Below are 20,757 nucleotides of genomic sequence, written 5' to 3'. Positions count from 1 at the left end.
AGAGCTGACTCAACTCAGGGTTGCAGGGTGCCTGGGTGGCAGTCGCGGCCTCCTCACCTCTGGCAGTATGGAGGGTCTGTGGGAAGATGCTGCTGGGGCAACCATGCTCAGTAGGGAAGTGGGCTGCAGCTGGCGATCGACACCCCACCCCCCCGCCAGCAGTGTCCACAGAAGCCTTTTAGTTCCTGTGCTGTGGGAAAGACAGAGGCAGCAAGCACCTCCCTCCTTGCTCAGAAAGGGTGGCTGTCAAGTCCATTGCTGGGACCGTGCCACCCATGTCCCCAGGGACCACACTAAATGCATCATCCCTCTTTCTTCAGTAAAGATACCAACTCCAAGCTGGAGAAATAGGATGGCATCCAACTTACAACACCCTCCTTCCCTTCCCAGGCATGCACAGATAGAGGGACTCTGACAGCCACTTGCTTAATTTCATCGTGAAAAACTACACGGCCCCCCAGCCCCACGCCATTAGGTTGGTCTATATCTAGTGCGTCAACTAGACAATGAGCCAGGACCACAGGCAAGTCATTGTCTGAGAAATCCGGACCCCATGATTCACCTGTAGGGGTGCAAGTAACAGCGTGAAGTAGTGATCTGGACTCAGCCACCAAATCACTATGCATCCTCTATACCTTCTTTTCGTTTCACTAAAATAGGAAAAGTACTGCCTTGTTTTAAAATTCTTGGAGCCCAGGAAAGTAATTGGCTAACAAAAGAAGAGTCCCTCTGTTAAGAAACAACCATAGTTACTTTCCACAAGGAAAAATGTGCTTTACCTAAGGAAAGCTTCTGTTTGGGGAAGCAGGATCTTCTATCCTCGAAGCAACCGAAGCAGGTTCTTGATAAAACTGAAAGCATAGAGATATTTGGCCTCTTTGCTCTTGTGGATGCAAAAGAAGAATAGGGCATCTGGTGGCAACACCCACTCACATCAGAGGAGAGGGATCCTCCAGCCACATCAGCCAGAAGTCAAGTCACTTACAGCCAAGTTCTGTGTTCCTGAGAGGCAGTAATGCCTCCAACGGACAAAATCGCTGCACACCAGTTCATTCTTTCTGGTTGTGGGTACAGGGGTAGTTTGTAGCTCCCCACCCCATCTTCCTTCCTTTCCTTTTACAAACATTTTCAAACTTCCTCCTCTATGCCAGGCACTTCTCTGAGGACTGAAGATACTGTGGTAATAAGATCTGTTACATTAAGTTAGAACAGGGAAGAAAGGCAATTTACAATCCCACGTGGTAAGTAATTTAGGAAGTTTCTGAGGAATATCTAGCTCAGTGGGGCGATGGGGGAAAGCTAAGAGGCTTTCTATGGGGAATTATACCTGATTCAGGAAATACAAAATCAAAATTAAAAAAAACAGAATTTTCTCAACTTTAATCTATCAAATGAAGATGACATTTATTAAATACTAATAGAATTGTCTTTTCATATCAAAATATATTGACTTGCCTAATTATTTGTTAACATTTTTAATTGGCACAAGAGTAGAACCAGTGTAGCCTCCAAGAATAGATCTTTGTTGATATATCCTTCAGTTGCTGAGTTGGCAGTTCACTGACTGGAGTTTCCCAGAAAAAATATATATATATTATTTCTGCCATTGTATTTAAATAAGATTTGTGTTGAGAACTGTGCAAATATATAGTTCGTGTAAATTGTAGATAAAGGCTATGGTTATATCTTCTATTTAGTGTACTGACCCTTTACTCTGAATTATGACCACACTAAGTATCTGATGGGGAGGGGACATGAATATAGAGTACCTCAAGGAAATAATCAAAGTTCCTAAGGCTACTCATTAAGAAATGACCAAGAACTAGATCATATGCTATGGCCCAGCTTCTAAGAGTGGAGCTGTAAGCCTGATGTAAATCCTCACAGAAAAATGAGAAATACCCTCGGCAGCTTCATGTCAAGGAAGAAGAGCCACTGAGATGTGAAGCAACTCCCAGCAATCACTAAGTGAGGAGCCAGGCTCCTCACACTTCTGAGGGAATGCTTTCCACCCCCCACAGTGCTGTTCTGAGTTTGTGTCTAGCCAGCAGTCTCCACCGCACAGGGAACTGGCTTGAGACTCAGAATCTGAATCTACATGTTCACAAGGTCCCCTGCAATTCATCTGCACATTATTCTTTCAGAAGTGCTATCAGCCTCTAGCTTGAAGAGGAGAAAAGTTTCAGGGAGATAGATCAATTTCTTCATGTCTCTACAGCATCACGGGGTGGGGAGGGGAGAGAACAGAGACACTTAGCTGTCTGGGAAGGCGGTTGCAGGGACACCCACATACCTGCTGCAAAAAAGGCGTCTCTGATGCCTGGTGCCCTCACACGGTGTAGCGGCTTGGGGGTAACTGAGCTCCCTATTAGTGGAGACATGTGCTTGAAGCTGGTGACCCTTTGCTAAGACAAGGGTGGACTCATTGTCCTCTTGGAGGCCCCACACGACATGTGGGATTCAGTGCCACAGTTCCAGAGTCTAAGCGGGGTGTCCACGTGAGTGAGACGGCTAAGTGATACATGTGCCTGCAAAGAGGAATCCTAGGCAGGACCCGAATTCTATGCCTGTAAAAAGCACTTTGGCCCAGATAACACCTGCAAGTGGACACAACTGTCTCATGTGGTCCTTCCATGTCACTCAGATACAAAACCCATCACCACTGAGACTGTCTCCACCTCCTCAGGATAGTCTCAGCTTCTCCAGGGCACTGCCTCCCTGACACCTGTCTACCAGGCCCTTCAATATCATCCGTTGTCCTCCTGGGTCCAGTCGTGACTTCACCTTGGGTCCCCTCCTTTCTGAGCAACACGGTGCTGCTCTTTAAAACCCACCTGTTCCCTTCATGGCAATGGCTCTGGAAAGATGCTTTAGACTCTGACCTCCTGGCCTCTACAGCCAGCCCTGTATTTTCATCTGAATTTGGACACTTGCAGGCTGATGTGCTCTTCCTCCATGTTTACAAACCCCAGATTGCACAGCTGATCTCACGAGGTAGTTCTGTGCATTCATTCACCAGCCCATTTTTCCCTACTGAGCAAACCTGAAAGGACCAACTCAAGAATTAAACAAATGACCTGCTTCAAGCAGACGACCATCAACACCACCATAAGTGGAACACCTGCCAATGCTCTTTCTCGTACCAGCAGTCTGTCGTGTGTTAGAGTTCCCCACACCCTCCATGTGGTCTGGTCACCCACTGCATGACCAAGTCACTCCTATAGGCCTCCCTGTCTGTCCTGAGCCACACACAGCACATCTCTACTTTCCAGTTTGCTGATTTCCCAGAAAATAGATGCCTTTTGATGGAAAACACTTGATTGATGTTCAGCCTCTTATCACACCATCTCATATCCATTAGGATATAGGATGACTAATCTTTAAAGAAAGGAAGGGAGAGAGAGAGAGAAAGAAAGAAAAAGTGTTGAGAAGGGCCTACAGAAATTGCTCTACTTCTGGCAGTAACATAAAAAGCCTTTTGGTCAACAAAACAACACAATCACCTCCAGGCCCCAAAGTAATGTTAGAGTTTAAAGGAAATAGTACCTCTCACTGGATAAGCACAGGTCAGCCGCCCCTTCCAGAGACAAAAGCAAATGGCCAGTGTAGGGATTCAGAATTATGGGAAAATGTGAGATAGGAAGAGGGTGTTCCAGGGCTCTGCACCCCCAAACAAGGTCCTCTTTCATGCTCCCATGTGCAATGCAACATGCTCTGAACCACAGCCCTAAACCCACCCCACTGCTCCTGGCTCTTGTCCCCAGTTCAATCAGACCTAAACCTGCTGATCCTACCTCCAGGATCTCATCAAAGCATCATCCAGTCGCAACTCTCCTCACTCCAACTGCCTCTGGAGTCTCTTCACTGTTGCTGCTCCCAGGTAACCCCCTTCAAAACCACTGGTTTCCACAAGGTAACTGAGTCCCTAATATCTTACCCAGACATGAGCATGCAGGGCCTTCCTGCTCCCTCAGCAAAGAGTCGGGCTTCAGAGGAGGAAGCTCAAGACTCCCATTTGTCTACAGCTTCTCTGGCCTCACTGCCTGCTTGTTCCGGTAACTCCCTTGGACTCCAGGCACTCCAGGCTTCTTGGAGCTCACCAATTAAGCCATTTCCACCCTTGGCACATTCTTTGACCCTCCACAAGGTGGGGTCTGTGTCCCTGGCCCACTAACCTATGCCCAGCAAAATGGACTGTGTGTGCCATTCTGAGACATGCTCAGAAAATACCCCCATGCCACTTGCACTGGTCCCCTAGAACATGTCTTCTTCAAGTGCCAGAACCAGGAACAGTCCACAAACAGCATCATTCTGCTATAAAGGAGCCCACATGCAGTGTGTAGAGCTGGAGAGACCCAGTGATCACATGGAAAGAGAGGGAGAGAGCCTGGCTCTCCTATTCCAGTTCCTTCCTATGATTGCCTGAGCCAGAACTACTTCACCAAGCCCTTCCCAGGATTCCTGACCCACAAAAGCATGAGAGATGATAAAGGGGTGGTTGGTGTTTTTCATCACCAAGCTTCCGAGTAGTTTATCCTACAGCAACAGATGATCAGAGTCCTCACTTTCTCCATCTCCCTCTCACCCTCTTCCTGGACACTCACCCTCTCTCTGCCAGTTGCCTTCTGTGGGTCCTGACCTTGAAGACTTCTCTCAGCCTGTGTACCCACCCCCATCTTTTCGAGCCCTGATTCCTGACCATGCTCCTCACTTTCCAAGTGCGCCAGCCTGAAGGTCTTCCCCCGTCATGGCACACCCTGCCACAGGCATGTAAAAGGCCTTTTCAAATCTGTCTCACCCATTCAGTGGTCAGTTTTGGAAAGAAGAAACTTGCCTGTCCCCATGATTGCTACAGCTCCAGGAACGAACACAAACCGAAGTAGGCAGGTGAACGTCACTGAATTCACTAGAGCTCTTATTTCTAATTGAAGGGTTGAAACCATCCAAAATAGAATCTTTTGGGAGAGCAGCCAATGCTAGTTTCCCTTTATTTCCTGACCTTCCAACTAATACCACAGAGATGAGTCAACCAAGCCAGAGTGGCATGTTGCCCCTCCCCCGATCCTGGGGGATGGGCAGCCGAGGCCCTCTTCCTACAAACGGGGTCTCAGGACCTGAGGCTCAGGAGCATCTGCCTCACCGAGTGACCTGCAAGGCAGCATCCACATTTAACTAATGTCCTTTGATGAGAAATCCCACATCTGCCAACAAACAGAGGCCAAAAAGCTTGTCCAGCTCTCAGAGCATCCAAAATCCAAATTAGAACCAGTTATTTAGTTTTGCGATGATGAAATGATGAGGACATTAGACAAATTGTATTAAGTGAACATGGTAAATGCACCTCAGTTCTGTGTTGATTGCCACGGGAAGCCTCAGCATCAGCCCCCCACCCTCCATCCCAGCCCCCACCATCTTCTGGAGTATTTCACAGTGTGTGGGAGCCAAGTGTGAAAGCCAAGTTAGTATAGATGGAGTTTTAACTCTTATGTCACCTAACACAATTCAGAGGTGCTGTCCTTCATGGCAAGGGGATAAATTCAGTTGGTGACCTTGCTTCTCGTTTGCCCTCACTCCGTTGAAACTGTTTAATATTAGTTTTGTAGATGAAGTATGAATATATTAAATATCTAATAGCAAATACTACTACAGTGGAGAAAAGAAAGACAATATCGCTACCGAGGGGGCCACACACACTGGCCGGAATCTGATAGCAGGATTTGAACATTTGTAGCCAGGAAAGTTTTTAAAACTCTGCTTGACATGTTTGCCTCTCATTTTTGTTCAGTTTTTGAAACAGGGACATCAAATCAGCCACTAAGATTTTTTCAAATGTCACCAATATTTCCAACAGCTTTCTTCGAGAATGTTCTTGCAGCTCTAAAAACTTTGACTTAGTTGACCACAGCTGAGCACATTTGTTGAAGAAGCCCTGACCACTCTGTGTCCACAGAGCATACTTCTTGGCTGGCAGGATGGCCCCCTGGCCTTCAAAGAGGCCTTTACCTCTTACGTGTTAGTCTGGATGGGAGGGGGAGGCAGGGAAAACAGAGCAGAAGCCAGCAGGCAAAGGAAAAATTACATTCCACCCCCTCCAAAACCATCCACAACATATTTGACTCTAGTCTGGATCCTCCAAGCTGTTGGTGCAAGTAGCTAAAGTTTTCTAAGTCCATCTGAGCCCTGTGTCGATGGCCAGGGAAGATTTCCTAGATCCAGAGTAAGTCTCGGTCTGACTCCTTTCTCTGCCATGTAAGCAGGGACTCCAAGCCACATGAGATGTGCCATCCAAAGTGACACCATTAGGTCCATCCAGTGGGCTATTTTGACTTAAATCAATAGCCTTTAGGAGTCTTTAAAGGTTTCAACAGGAAATCTGAGAATCTATGTTGATAGTCAGTAATTACAAATCCTGAAAATAAATATGTGGGTAAATTTTAAAAGATTTTTTTATATTTAACATACTTAAAATATAATTATTTAAAACAAAAATAAAAGTGTGGTGTGGACTTCATAGAATACACAGAAATAAAAAATGTGTTAAGAGAAGCACAGAGGATGAAAGAAGGTAAAGAAAAAAATATTGCCATAATATTCTTAAGCTATACAAGAAGCAAGGTCATAATATTTATTACAGTTAAAGATTAAATTGTAAACCCTAGAGCAACCATTTAAAAATAAAATGTGAGATATGGTTAATTAGCCATAGTGGATAATTATCTTTGTATAATTATCTAAAATAATATTATAGAAAAATTCATTTACAAGAAAAGAAAGGCAAAATAAGGAGCAGAAGCAATATGACAAATACCAAAATAGTCAATTGAAACCCAAAATAGATAATTATATTTAACAGGAATTGTGGTACAAATATCCCAACTTTAGATGGTCAGATTGGATTTTAAAGGAAAAAGGGAAATTAAGACCCAATTATAATCTGTCAATAAACATTCACTATGAATATAAAATCACAAACTGTTTCAAAAAATAAATGCTTAGAGAAAAAGACTATACTAAGGCTAATCAAAATGAAATTGGCATGCTTACATTAATATCAAACAAGGAAGATCTCAATGAAGTATGGAAATGATCAAGAGTAAAGGAGGTGATTGCATAACGAGCTTAAGATACCTAATTAAAAATAGATCTTCAGGCCCAACCTGGTGGCGCAGTGGGTTAAAGCACAGCACTTAGAAGCTAAAGCCACTTCAGCATGAATTCGAACCTCACTCCGGAGGTGATCCACATGGCATGGCAGGCTTCTCCTGACCCGCCCGCTGTTCCTCTCAGCAGTGCACTTCGATAGTTGGCCTGTTCTGCTCCCTGCTCTGTCTCTGGTGAATCCTCTCACTGCCCCTGCACCTCTGACCTATACCCCAGCTCTGTATAAATAAATAAACCAATCGTTTTTTAAAAAATAGCTCTTCAAAGAGTATTAAGAAAAACTAATAAAGTGACAAGAAATAGAAAAAAAAGAAAACTTACAGCTGAAGATTTCAATATCCCTTTCTTAATATTTAATACAAGTAGACAGAAAATCAAGTAGACAGAAAATCAGTACTGATTAAAAAAAAAAAGCTTGAAAAACAATATCAACGTTGACCTAACTCACATTTATATCACACTTTAGTCAATATCAAAATAAATATTCTTTTCAAGGAGTGCATGAAGCATTTACCAAAATAGACTGTATTCTGACTATATTCTGGGTCATAAAGCAAGTCTCAATAAATTTATAAGGATTCCAATCATATAAAATACATTCTTTGACCAAAAGAAATTAAATTAGTAATCAGTGACAAAAATATATCTGGAAAATACTCAAATATTTGAAAAAATAACATATTTCTAAATAATACATGGATCAAAGAAGAAATTCAAAGGGAAATTAGAAAATATTTTAATTGAATGAAAATGAAAACACTACATGACAAAATTGGTGGACTATAGCTAAAGTACTATTTTGAGGGAGATTCATGGCACTAAATGCCTGTGTTAGAAAAAAAGGAAGATCTCATTCAAATCAATAATCTTCTACCTCGAAAAATTAATAAAGGATGAACAAATGAAACATTAAGTAAGCAAAAAAAATTAAAAAACATCAATGACTTTAAAAAGAAAAACAAAAGAACAAAATCAATGAAATAATAAGCTATTCTTGTAGTGACTCAAAAAAACTAATAAACTTATAGAAATAGAAAGAAAAGAAAGAAAAAAGAGAATAGAAAGAAAAAAGATAAAAATTGCCAATATCATGGGAAAGGGGACAGGACTATAGATGCTAAAGAGATTAAAGGACACAGAGAGAATATCGTAAACTATACGTACCCCACAACTGACAACTGAAACAAATGAAATGGGCCAGTTTATAGAATGAAGCTATCTGCAAAGGCGAAGACTCTCTTCAAGAAGAAATAGATGGCCCGATAGCACTATACTTGTTTAAAACATGAAATTAATAGTTGAAAACCTTTCCAACAAGAAACTCTCCAGCACAGAGCTTCACTGATGAACTCTATTCAAGGAAAAAACACTGATTCTACATAAACTCCTCCACTATTCAAAGGAAAGAAATACTGACTCTACATAAATTCCTCAAGAACATGAAGATGAAAAAACAAACAAAACTTCACAAGTCATTTTCTCCTACGTTCTGATGCAAAACTAAACAAAGGCATTACAAGAAAAGAAAAAATGTAAACATCGTGAACATAGATGCAAACATCCTTACCAACATTTTAGCTAATTTTAATATATGTATATATATCATATGATAGTGACAAAATTTTGTTTTATTTTATATAATTTGTATTCTACATAATTGAATGCCCTCTAATTATTGATAGCTATATATTAAATAGAATGTCCAAATGAGATTTGTCTCAGAAATGTATGTTGGTTTAACAGCTGAAAATCAAATCTTAAAAAAGCATCTCAACACATACCATACACAAAACTTAATTCAAAACTGATCATAGTCTTAAACATATAGCCTAAAACCATATCAAAATAAACAATCTAATAAAGCATGGCAAAGAAGTTAAATAGTCACCTCAACAAGGAAGTTATAGGGATGACAAATAGACACAGGAAAAGTTGTGCAACTTTAGGGAAATGCAAATTAAGACAACTCAATACCTAAACGCAACTATGACTAAAATAAAAAAGCAAATTAAGCTCCAGCGAGGACACCTAAGCCCTGGCACATTCTTGCACTGCTGGTGGCTGTAAGATTACTTTAGAAAATAATTTCTTATCACATTGAATACACACCGTATGAGCAAGCAACCTCACCTCCATCTATTTACCCAAGAGAGATGAAAATGTCTGTTCGCCAAGACCTGTATCTGACTAGGTATAATGGCTTGTTCACCCCCAAACAACCCACGTCTTCCTATAGATGACTAAGCAGCTCAATTTTATATCCAAACAATGGAATATCACTCCATGACATAGGGCTGAACACCATCCAAGAATCTCCAATGCATTTTTTGCCATGAAAAAAAGGCCAATCACTGTACATCTGAGGAGGTATGAACCTATTTCCTTGTATCAGACACAGGTGCAGACAAGTATATATAGATGTGTAATTGACAATACCTTATTTGGAAAACATGGGCATTAGGAGATTTTAATACTTTGTAGAGCTTTCAATTGATACAACTAATGTGGTAAATAATTGGTGTTTCAAAAAGTTGAGATATTAGCAACTAATCAGAAAATCTAATTACTAGGCAAATATCTGCTTAAACTTTATTCATTGAATGGCTTCAGATACTACTTGGGTCCATGACCACTGTGTGATTACCAATGAAATTTCCACAACATCTACATACTTTAAATATTCCACACTGGTTGGGTTTCTTGTATGAGCATCTTGCTACAAAAAAGAATAACAATTTTAAAATATCCATAGAAATAATTTCACTCTTAAAACTTTGTGTTCTCTTCTTCCAATATTTTCTGAAACTAATTGTAATTGCAAAAATTAAACTAAACTAAAACAAATTATAAATCAATTAAGGAATAGAAGTAACAGAGACTTAAATAGTCCTACAATTAAATGTCATATGGCAAGAAGCATGAATAAACTCGAAGTACATATGGAAACACAGATGATTTCTACCTGAGGATTTAAAATCCAGGCCTGGAATCAAACTACCTGGCTTCATATCCTCACTGGACGACTTACTAGGTGATTTGAGCAGGCCACTCTGAACTTCAGCATCTTCATTTGTCCTCAAAAGTAACCTCAAGTTGCAGAAGAATTAAAAAAAAATTAAAGGAAATTGGAGTGGCCACATTAATGTCAGTTAAATTATATTTTAAAACAAGGATTAAATAGAGACATCTCACAATGATAAGGGGATTAATTAATCAAGAAGACATAACAATCCTAAATGTGTCGGCCCCTAGTAACAGTCTCAAGTATGTGAATCAAATTAAAATCATAATGAAATAGCATCACCTAACATTAGATTGACAAAATAGTACATTCTAACAACCCCAAGTGCTGACAAGAATGCAGAGCAACAGGAATTCTCATACACTGTTTGCAAGAATATAATTGGTACTAACACTATTAATGTACGTAAAGCATAATACAGCCAGGGGCTTACAACTTTATGTTCTCACTATATCATGGTTCTGTTAGGCAGAAGGGACTTAGCTCATGAAACTCAGTCAGGATGGGGTTGTTTTCATCCGACCTCCCCCTGCTGAGGGGCCTAGGAGGAGCTAGAGACTAACCCTTACCACGCCTAAAGGGGGCACTATAGACCAGCAGCCAAAGCATGCCAGGGTAGTAAACCACTACCTACTGTTGGCAGAGCTCTTGCATGACCTTGACTGGCATCTGGACCTGGGTACCGAAAGGCCTGTGAAAGCACATGCACCTTGGGGAACGCTCTCTAGTGCAGGGTCTGAGCTCCAAGTATGTGAGAAAATAGGTTACGCGAGCAAGCAGCCACATCTGAGAAAGACAGCAAAAGAGCATGTAGGAGAAGTGTCCGGATGTGTGCAAGGGCTGGGCCCTCTGGGACTAGACAGGGTATTCAAAGAACTAGAACAGCAGATATAGAGTTAGAATAAGTCAATATGCTATTGTTACTGCTTGAGATTGTCTAGATTGGTTAAGTCAATACGCTATTGTATATTGTGGTGTATATAAAGAGATGCTGCAAAATAAAGATTCACTACATGCTGGATAACATAGCAGTTATCCTCTGGTTTGTCCTTCATAGGCGCGCCCCAGGTCCTGAACCCACTAGAGGTCCACAACCTACCTACCCTACCTACCTAACCCCACAGAGTCTCCTCAACACATTACTGAGAAGAGGCCCCACGTATGAGGACCCAAGATCCAGGCCTGGAATTGGGGTCATAGCCCCACTGGACCATTTACTAGGTGATTTCAGCAGGCCCCTCAGTATCTTCATTTGTAAAATCGAAATCATTCTACTCACAGCCCCTGCGGTGCTGATGAGGATTAGGTGAATTAGTAAGCACAGAGGACTAGCTCATTGTCCAGCAACCCACCAACTGCTCATCGTTCTGGTTCCCTCACCCACAGGCCCTCACTGCTTGGCGGACGCTCCACGGATGACCTTGCTGAAGATGAGCCCAGTGAACCTGGCAGGGCCCTCCAGCCTGGATCCGGGGGCAGAACACAACCTCCACACCCCAGCCCCCATTCTGGCTGCTGAGGAGGTCATGGTTCTTTCACGTCCTCCCACCAAGCAGGCCTGAAAAAGCTGCAAGAGGAAAACCTCCAGGAGTGCAGGGCTGCAAGACACCTGGGACGGCTCTAGATTCTGCTGCAGCTGCAGTTCAGGGCTCAAACATAAGGGGAGGGCCAGCGTTTAATAAAGGATAATTCCTAGATGGAGGGACTGAAGGGGAATTGGATTCAGATGACAAAGCGAATGTAGCTTAATTGGAAAAAAGTTACTCCCTTCTTCCTAGGCAACTCCAAGACCAGACTCAGAAGAAGAGCTGGGCTTCCTTTGTAGGAGTCCCTTTTGACAAGCTATTATTTTCTCTATTATGCTAAAGAAAAACCCAAAGTCCTAATAGTTCAGTGCATGCATGGAGTGGAACTGGGATCCAACCCACAGGTTTGCATAACTGCAAGCCCTGAGCTGGGGAAGAAGGGAGGGACAAGCAAGAAGCTGTTCAAGCAGCTCTTGCCTTTAAGTGACAACTCAGCAGAGTCAGCCTGCAGGCGTGTCTGAGGCCCAGCCAGAAGGGGACGCAGATGAGGCAAGGGAGGCCCTGGGAAACCAGGGCTGCTGAATAAAGGCCAGCAGTGGGAGAGACGGGTCCCCACCCCCACTATCCCCCTCATTCCAGATTCATCCAACTAGTAAACAGAGATGAACCTTCCCCATAAAGAGGGACTCCAACTGATGCCATCACTAATCACTGGCAATAAAACTACTAAATAAAGAACAGAGACTGAATGATAAATCTACAGGAGGGATGACTGAAAGAACAATTAGACTCGGGAGGTGAACGTTTGTCCACAGACATCATCGCCAGACATGTATTATTAATAAAATAGACATTGAGTTCAGTCAATAATGAAAGGAAAGGGGACCCCGTTCGCCCCCCGCCTCCCCCTTCCCACCCTCAGTGAAGTTTTCCACTGAGCTTGGCACTGAGTTCTAACTGATAGCAGTTTTGAGGCTGATGAGACTGTGGCTGATATGGCCGCCGGGAGGCGCCTGGCTCCCTTTCTTCCACTCCTGGAGATGCAGGGAGGACTCTGGCTATTCCTGCGGTCAACTTCTACCCAGGCAGCTGCAGCGCCTCTTTTCCACATCTTAATGTTGCAAAATAAATCATCCCAAATACAGTGGCTAAAAACAAGGGTTGTGTCTTCTTGTAGTTCCATGAGTCAGGAATTGGACCTGACTTGACTACTGTCCAGGCGTCTCCTGAAGCTGCCACTGGGGCTGCGGTCTCATCTGAAGGCTCCAGGGAAGGCTTCTCCAGCTCATCCAGATGCACCTCCGGTACCTGAAGCTGTTGACCTGAGATCTCCCTCAAATCCTAGTGGGGTCTCCCACAGGATTACCTCATGACATCACAGCTGGCTTCTCCCTTCCCCTCACCCCATCATGAGCAGTCCCCACCTTTGCACAGCCTAATCTCAGAAGTCCCGTCATATAACTTCCTCTGTCTGTTAGAAGCGAACAGTTAAACCCAGCCCACACTTAAGGGAAGGGGATTCCATGGGAAGCGAGGATAACAGGGTGTCATCTTAGAAGCTACCTGCCACACGGGCTACAGGTAGGTGAGTGGGGTGACAAATGGAGCTGGGGTGGTGGGGTCTCCCTGCTTAAAGGAAACCGCAAGACAAAGAAGGTGTTTTAAAGGGGAGGGAAGGAGGAAGTACATCTATGAGATGAAATACTTTCACCTAAGTTGTGCTTGCATTTCCTCTGAAGTACTACAAAATGCTTGGAAATAAACAAGGAATTTGCATATCTGTGTCAGCTTCATATCCGTTCCTTAATTCCCCCATAAACATGGTGCTACAGAAAGCAAAACCAGGGAGCGTGAAGAGGGTCCTTGGAGAAACGGGCGCAGTGCTCATCTGCCACCCATGCCCCCACAGAGGAGTGGCCTTTGGAGATCCAGGAACCCAGAAACAGATTGTCTTTCCCAGATGGAAAGAAACGAGCCCAATGTGAAGGGTATTTGGTGTCCCTTCTGTCCCCAAGTCTCCATCACACAGAAAGTCAGTGGCAGTGCTGGTTCCTGGGAGATAGGAGCTTAGAAATAACATAGGCCTTTGGCCCAGAACCAATACTGGGGGGTTAGCTCTGTACAGACATCTAGAGAGAGAGATAAGGACGTTAATGAAAGCAGGAGAATGGACACGCCATTCATTTCCATGAGTAATTGATGACCACTTAAACTTGAGGGAAGGGCTGAGCAGAGCCAGAGCTCCAGAAGTTACAGAGCCCGGGGGGCTACACAGCCTCCTTGGGCCCCAAAGACAAGAAGGAGGTGCCTCAGATGCCCTTGAAATTCTGCTCAGGTCGCCCCTGAGTTCTCACACTTTCTTCCACACCTTGATCCCATTTCACCACCTTCCACACACTTCAGGTTGGCAGAGGCCTGACTGAGTTCAAATTTTCCTCACTATGTTGGAGGCGCAGGAGGACCAGTCTGGACAGGCTGGTAGATCGAGTCAGACCCACACCCCAGAGGCACCAGCAGACTGGCACGCAGCCTGCCTTCCAGTTAGCCTCCAGCTTCCTCCTGCCCTCCAGCCCACTCTGGCTTCCATCCTGGCAATGGAGAAGAGGCAGGGAAACAGCAGCAGGGGAAAGAGGGACAGGAGTATGATTAGGAAGCCTCGGGGCTGGACTTCTTCCCAGGGATCAGCCGTGCTGTCCAGCAGCCCTCTTCAAGGACACAGCCCACTGGTTCCAGTGCCTTCCCTTTGGGCTCAGGGATGAGAATGGCTTCCCTGGGTGCTTCACCACCTCTCACTGACTTCCCTGTACCCCTCTTGTATGCCTGAAAAGAATTGCTCTTTCAAGCCCTCCTCCACCCCCATGGACGGGACCTGCTGGACCCTGCTGACAGAATGGACTGGAAGCAGTCATGGGCTGGGAGCTAGGGAAGTTGGGTAGCCTCAACAGGTGCAGTCAGTGCGCAAGGTAGCCCCCACACCAGGAAGATCCTTGGGACCCACAGTCTGCTCACAGGATGTGGAGGGAAAACAGTCCCTGCAATGGCCTGGAGGTATGGGAAATAGGGTGCCTGGCTCATGTCAGCAGAGGCAAGCTATCTGCTTGGCATGAGCAGGCCTGAGGGCACCCCTCTCCTGATGCCCAGGGAGGTATACTGCCCAGTCCACCCACCAACACACAGACAGCAGCACGCTTCTCTGCCTCCCACAGGCAGAAAGGTTCACAGCACAGGTGTTCACCACAGAACCGCCTCCTGTTAAACATGGGAACCGCAGGAACGGGCGTGTGACAAAAAGCTGAGGCAAGACTATGGCCTCAGGTGACCCCAGGTGAAACTTCTGAATCTACTGGTCACCAGCTGTTTGATTCTGAATAAGTCATTTGAGCCTTTTGAGCCTCGCTTTCTTTAGCTACAAAGTGAGAAAAACAATGCCAAGTTTTTAAATGTGCATAAGCATGGAATTAATATGTGAGAAGTATCTGGGCGAATGTCTGGCTCATAGGTGAAGTGCATAAGTAAACATTATTTTTATAAGAAAATACAAGGGCAACCTTTCACATTCCGATACCCACCCACTGAGGGTAAAACTCACACTCCTCCCCTGGCCCACGGGGGTATCTCAGCCCACCCCTCTTCCTGTACCCCAAGCCTCGCCAATGTCACTTAGAATGACATTGGTACTGCTCATGAACATACCAACTCCCACCAGGCAGGATCTTTGTTGGTTATAGTGCAACCTAAATCAACTTTCTAGTGCCAAGTTTAAGACAATTTAAGCTAAATCATCAACAATTCATACAACACTGCTATCAATACCTCAGTATTTACAGTACACTGGCCTTTACTATCTTTTCATTTTTTAGTGGAAAGGGGGAATCAAGTTGCTAGATGAATTCAAGCAGAAAAAAATAAATATTATTAGGTAGATAACTACTTAAAACCTCTGCTTTCACTGAACATACCATGATATCCATTGGATCAGTCTGGGCATTGGGTGTTCATCTGTGTGAGAAGTAAACCAGAGGAGTATTGGCCAGATGCTGGGAGGAAATATGGATGGAAGCTTTTAAAGGCGGAGTAAATGGATGGGAGGAAAGAGAACATGTGAATTGAGAACTAGCTTCAGAAGAACATTCCAGAAGCAAACTATCACACTCACATGGAACTCTCCCCAAAATATGTCATTAAGCGGGAAAAAGCCAAAGCAAACTGTGTATGATTTACCAGTATTTGTATGAAGAGAGGGATGTGGCTTTATATGGCCACACAGAGCCAGCCAGCACTACCATGTCTAGGGAGAGAAATTGGAAGAGGGACAGCTGGCAAAGGAAAGAAGATGTAATTTACTCCATTTCCTTCTTTTTTCTGACCAAGTTATTGTGATGTAGCATAATGACCCAAACACAGAGAAAATGCCTGTGTCCAACTTCGCCTTCTCCTACTCAGTCCTTTCTATAATCCCCAACAGCACACTTTTACATGTCGAAAATCATTTCCTCCAGTGACACATGAAAAGATGTTCTACGTCACTAATCTTCAGGGAGAGGCAAATCCGGACCAAGGAGGTGCTACCTCACACTCATACCTTCCACACCATGATGAAGCAAACCAACATATAAGTGTTGGCGAGGATGTGGAGAAATCGGAGCCGTTGGGCGCTGTGGGACTGTGTGTGGAAAGCAAAACAGGGACCTTCGTCGCCTGTTTTACAGATGAGGAGACTGAGACTTGGACAGGGCAAGGACTTGCCAAGGCCCCACAGTCACGCCAAGGTTCAGAGTTGCAGGTTCAAAACGAGGTGGATGACCCCAGGCTGGGCTCCTGTCTCTGCCCTCTCCCCGCCCATGGTCACTGGGTTGCCACCTGCAGTCTGGCCCCTGGCAGCAGGTGTGAGGCAAGCCAGCAGCGACAGGGCACTAATTCAAGGCTGCGGGCAGAGCAGCTGTTCTCTGAGTCCCGGAGGCCTGGGCCGCATGCTCTTCTGTTCCCGAGTAGATAAAGTGCTCCACTTAGGAGAAGCTCTCTCCCGGCTTCTGGCCCATTAGCTTGCTGACTCCTGGAAAAACCATTTGGCCAACGCTGACAGATGTGGCCATTACACAATCACTTAGCCCCTCTAGCTGCCCTGTCCAGACCTTGGAAGGAGGAGGGGCCTCAAGGCATGCAAAGCCCAGGGGAGGGTCCACGAGATTCACTTCCTGGCCAGCCTCTTCTCTGCCCTTAGGCTGCATTTGCCCAGCCCAAGTTACTGCAGCAGGAGGCAGCTTCAGACAGCAGGGCTTCAGTGTACTGCCAATGACCTTGTCCTCTGAGAGTTGTTCACAAACTGCCTTCACATGCGTCACCTCCCTTGATCCTCACAACAATCCTATGAAGTCAAAATGAGGATAATTATTTCCTACAGATCAAGAAACCAAGCACAGAGAGGTTAAGTATCTTGCCCACGGTCACACAGCTAAGTGTCAGAGAAGGCGTTGACCTCAGGCCTCTGATTTTGAGACCTGTGGTGTTTCCCCCACCCCACGCTGTCATAGTCCTGTTGGGGTGTTACTTGTATGGGGAACTCAAACAGCCTCCAGGCAGAGTCTGCCGTGATAGGGGAGCAGAAGCACTAGGCTGCCAGAGGCTGTTGCCTTTCATGGTAGGAGTCCCTGCCCAATCAGTAGACCCCAAGTAACTGAACCCAGCAGGAACCCAACTTGAATCATTTCAGCCCATGTCTCCCAAGCTCTCTAGAATATTTGTTCAAGCTGGATGAGTGCCCTCCTACCACCCACCCCAGACAGGGCTTCACAGCCATTCAACAGCTTGCAAACCTCCGCTCCCACTCGGCAGCAGACATCTCAGGCTAGCGGCTGCTACTCAGCTGGAGCACGCAGCTAATCCAGGCCAGGGCTCTACGACCCCTGCCCCTGCCTGGTCTGACAATGTTCCCTGGACCCTGTCCCAGCCTTGGAGGCCAGACAGAGCAGAGTCAGGGGAACCAGGGTGTGGGTGGGAGGGGCAGGGCCCACATCTAAGGAAGAGCACTAAAAAGCAATGGCCCATCTCCTGCACAGAGCCAGGCTCAGAAAGGAAGCAGATGAGCCCAGCAGGGGCCGTCCTCCCAGCTCAGAGGCCTGAGAGCAGATGGCGGCAGCAGCATCAGCGGCAAGAGATGGCTCATCCCGAGGCCCAGGCTCCTCAGACCCAGCCCAGAGTACAAAATAGAAAACCCAGATGCTTCAAGAGCACCAGCTTTGAAGCTACTTTTATGCCAACATGCTGTGCATTTCTGAGGTGAAGCAGAAAGGGGTGCTAGAAAAGTCTATGTCCAGGCAAGGGGCTGTCCCCTTTTCTAAGATCGTTGGTGGGTGGGATCCTGTTTTATCCAAACCTATGACCCACTTCCTGTCAAGGGACCAAGAGACCATACGGGTCAGGTGTGACCAGGAGATCAGCCCACATTGGGAGAAAGGATGTACCACTGATCTGCGCCCCTAAGCTAGCAGGTGTGGACCCTTGGGTCCATGGTCAGAATGGGAGATTTGCTGTGCTCAGGAAGGGGTTCTGGACATAAGCAGGGACTCCACTCCACAAGAACCCACGAGCTTCCTGGGTGGGGACCAAGCACATCCAGTGTTTCATGTCTGCATGTGAGTTCGGAGCCAATGTGATCAGCCAAGCCCTGCAGGGAAAACCACCAAATGTGGGAGTCTCTGAAGCACAGCTGTGTCCGGGACTGACACTCAAAAACAGAGCTGTGTTATCAGTTCTAAATAAGAACACTATAAGCCCCCAATAGCCTGCATCTGTAAGGAACGTAAATATCATCCTCAGGTTTAACCTGTCTCGGCAGAGTAGGTTTTCCCAGATCTGTGCCCTTCTCTCCCTCTGTTGAGAACATACTGCCTGTGTCCATCCAGGTCACACGCCCGTCTCTGAGAACACTGCCTCCCTCAGGGCAGGGCTGGGGCAGCCACACTGGACAGATGCAGACCCCACCGAGCAGAGCTGAGCAGGCTCATGCTCCCAGAACCTGGCAGGGACCCCAAAGCACAGCAGGGAGGAGGGATGAGTGAGGCAGCCTGGTAACAAGCACGGGACAGAGTGCATGGAGACAGATGGGGAAACTGAAGAAGCAGAGAATGGGGGGGGACCCACAGTCCCTCGATTCTGGTTCCAACTAGAGGCCCAGACTAGAGGCCCCTGCATCCTGAGCTCCGTGGCACGTCTCACACCCTTCCCGTAAAGTCACTTTTCAACTTAAATTGGCTTCAGTGCTTCATATTACTCGAAACTAAAAGAACCTTCTCTGAGACGCTCTCTTTTCCACTTCCCTGTCTCCTACACCCCTCTTCCAGCACCATGGGTTCCCATCCAGGCTGTGAGGTCAAGACCCAGCTGGAAAGGGGCCAGGCTCTCCCTGGCCCTGAAAGAGCCTGCAGCAGGTGGTCCTCCTTGGTGGCGAGCGGGTTGAAGCACAGCTCTAGGAAGCTGAGGACACTTCTGCATGAGTTCGATCCCCACCTGCCCGGGGGGAGATCCACATGGCGCAGCAGACCTCTCCCCTCAGCAGTGTACTTCCATGATCTGCCTGTTCTGCTCCCCGCTCTGTCTCTGGTGAAGCTTCTCACCACCCCTGCGTCTCTGGCCTGTACCCCAGTTCTGTATGCATAAATAAATATTAATAAAAAAAAAGACCCTGCAGCAGGATGGCGGTGGCCACGCCCACCTCCCCAAGTGGGGAGGCCTGACTCCTGAGGGGGTCCTGCCCTCAGGCTCAGAGAGCCAACCCACTCTGCATCCTCCATGAGAACGTGAGTGCTCCCCACGAAAGCCCTGGATGCAAGTGAGGGCCGATGCAAGCAGCTACGGTCTACACAGCACTTCTCCCTGCCAGGCACCGCTGAGGGACTGGCTCACGTAATCTTCAAAGAACGCCACCGGGTGGTACTGCTATTGTCCTGCTTTACATCAGACAGAAGTGAGGCACAGGGAGGGTGTGCAGAGTCGCAGAACCTGAACTGGCAGCGAGCTCTCAACTGTGTTAGTCAGACTCTCAATTTGCTTATTTCATTTTCCTGGTGAAGTTGGAAGCTTGAGAAATCAGATTCTGTGACGGACTAGTAGGCCCCTTCTTGGTGCCCACCTTGCAGTGAAGATCATTTGTGGGACCCAGGGACACAGGGCCCCATCTGCACTGGAGGTCCCTGTTGGGCCTGCCCTGGGACTGGCTGATAGGGACATGAAGGTCAAGTGTGCAGGCCCAAAAGCGAGGCTGGACTCACCTCTGCCCCCATCAGGCCAAACCCAGGAAAGGGAGAAGTATTGGCACTTCATCCCCTCCCAGAGTCCACTCAGGACAAAGCTCACTGGCAGACTGCAAAGGCAAAGCAGAGTCAGCCCGACTGCCTCCACCTGTCAAACCTGCCTGGACAAAGTAGCCCTCCTCACACCTCGGCTGCCCTCTTGGGCCTTGCTAGTCATTTCTTTAGCCCTCCCTGTGTGAAGGGCAGTGAGGCCACATTCTCCCTCTTATCATCAGAACAGCCACGTAACACTGGAGAAGTTGCCTTATTGTGCCTCAGTTTCCTCATCTTGAACAAGGATAGAATTACTTACCTTGTGGGCTGATCATTGAGCTGAATGAACTATCCTCTGCCAAGTTCCCAGCAATGAGATGGCAATAATCTTAATAAATGGGGATTATTCATTAAGGGAGATCTTGCATCCAATTGAGAGGCCAGGCACAGGGTATTCCTAAATAAAAAGCCAATGGAGAAATGGAAAAGGGAACCACTGAACCCCCAAGCTCCTATTCCAGGGCTACCACCCCTGACACCCTGATCCCCCCAACCCCTGCCGCTGCTCCCCTTTCCAGCAGGAAGTTATCCCCTGTAGCTGAGTTGCTTCCCCAGCCTGACTTCAGACACCTCTTCATAAGCTGGAGCATATTTAAAAAAAAAACCTCCTCAGAGGGCTTCAACCAATAGTTGAGTAGCAATAATCAATCGATCCCTGGAGTCTGCACCTCCTTTCCAGACTGAAGCCCAGCTGCCTTTTTATAGT

The 20,757-nt window shown here is 46.2% G+C and overlaps 1 long non-coding RNA gene across 2 annotated transcripts in view; it reads right to left on the bottom strand.

Annotated features, from left to right (window-relative positions):
- Positions 1–20,757, bottom strand: part of LOC105853512 — a 46,785-nt gene that overhangs the window by 25,697 nt on the left and 331 nt on the right. The window contains exons 1-3 of one of the 2 annotated variants that reach the window (XR_001145357.1): positions 20,720–20,757; positions 20,311–20,448; positions 14,826–17,074 (exon numbers count right to left, since the gene is read on the bottom strand). The exon at positions 20,720–20,757 is cut by the window's right edge and continues 331 nt beyond it. This is a non-coding gene — a long non-coding RNA (uncharacterized LOC105853512). Of the gene's footprint in view, positions 1–14,825; positions 17,075–20,310; positions 20,449–20,719 lie in introns of those variants that run through there. The other variant, XR_001145356.1, reaches the window with a different exon arrangement.

Source organism: Condylura cristata, unplaced genomic scaffold (genome assembly GCF_000260355.1).
Source record: "Condylura cristata isolate star-nosed mole 26May11 unplaced genomic scaffold, ConCri1.0 scaffold00011, whole genome shotgun sequence".
NCBI lineage: Eukaryota > Metazoa > Chordata > Mammalia > Eulipotyphla > Talpidae > Condylura > Condylura cristata.
The sequence above is the reverse complement of the archived record's forward strand: the minus strand, read 5'-3'. Positions and strand labels throughout refer to the sequence as shown.